Source organism: Nansenia antarctica (genome assembly GCF_963989245.1).
Source record: "Nansenia antarctica genome assembly, chromosome: 1".
Classification (NCBI taxonomy): Eukaryota; Metazoa; Chordata; class Actinopteri; order Argentiniformes; family Microstomatidae; genus Nansenia; species Nansenia antarctica.
Genome location: NC_137674.1, coordinates 15073870 through 15075122, shown reverse-complemented (window position 1 = coordinate 15075122; position 1253 = coordinate 15073870). Strand labels below are relative to the sequence as shown.

General features: G+C 45.5%; 1 long non-coding RNA gene across 1 annotated transcript; it reads right to left on the bottom strand.

Moving 5' to 3' along the window:
* Positions 1 to 249: 249 nt before the first annotated feature.
* LOC308175827 lies at positions 250 to 1253 on the bottom strand. Its single transcript, XR_013937988.1, has 3 exons — positions 1175 to 1253; positions 941 to 1059; positions 250 to 475 (listed from the first exon to the last, which is right to left on the bottom strand). It is a non-coding gene; the product is annotated as an uncharacterized lncRNA (long non-coding RNA).

The following is a 1253-nucleotide window of genomic DNA, read 5'->3' as shown; positions in this document are numbered from 1 at the left end:
TCTTTTTCTCCTTCTCCTTCTTCTTCTTCTTCTTTTTATGAACTTTAGGAGATTTCCCTTTCTCATCATCACTTTCTTCCTCTTTATCTTTGTCCTTTTTGTCACCATCCTCCGTAGCAGGTTTTCTGGTCTCTGCATCCTTGTGCTGGGTCCTGCCATGTTTCCCCCTGTCAGGGCCAGATCCTGCAGAGCCCTTATCCAGCCTGCCCCCCTCCTCCTCCTCCTCCCTTCCCTTGCGTAAACCGGGTGGAGTCTGCCCGCGATGCATAGCCATGATAATTCTGGGTGTTCCAGGTCTCTCCTCTTTCACATGGACCTTCTCCCGATCGTTCCTGTGACCGCTAGGGCCTTCTTCTAGTTTACGTTTATGGTCCAGGTGTCTCTGATCTCTGTGATCCCTCCGATCTGAGGCCAGAGGATGCCTGTGATGATGAGGGTATCCTGTCTCTTCTCCAGGGCATCTCTCCGCATGTTTCTACTCCGGACAAAACAAAACAAAACAAAAAAAAGACTGAAGATTGACTCTGGATGATAGTGTGCAGACAACCAAATATTTGTTTTCCATATCAGGACATCTGCTAGCTTTCAACCTCCACAGTGCAACTGTTGTACGAGGGGCTATGTTCCCTGAGAGCAAACAGCGAGACAGCACAAAACATACCACATCCCTGCCTCGTTGGCCATTATTTTAGCACAGGAATGGAACCCAAATCATACTGATGGCGAACCAGGTTACAAGAACTTCAGGTTACAGAAACCCTAGCCCTTACAATTGTGTAGATCTGAGAGGACTGGATGCATATAAGCAAATGGTAGTAGCTCTCCCTTGCCCTCTGTTAAGTTAGTTGGACATTTTTTTAAATCAAAAAACAATCTTTGCCTATCCAATCCATTTTAGATTTGAAGTGCCTCAGTTTCACAAATGCAGGCACTTAATTACCGTGTTAGAGTCATTGCGTCTGTGTCCTGCTGCGTGACTTTCAGCAGTGTTCAGGTCTCCAAAGAACTCCTCACACTTCTGGCAGTAGAACCCGATCACAGGGATTATAAAATCAGAAACTGCAAAATATGAAGGGAAGAGTTATTATTTAGTCAACAAACTAATAATTGATTAGAAAGAGTAGTCGTGGTAGAGGACAGAAGAATGGGAGTGTACTGTATCTAATAACTGTACCATCCTCCTTTAGCAATCCCTCCAGTTCAGTCACCAGGGCCGCTTTCCTTTTTCCATGGCCACGTCTCTCTTCTGTACT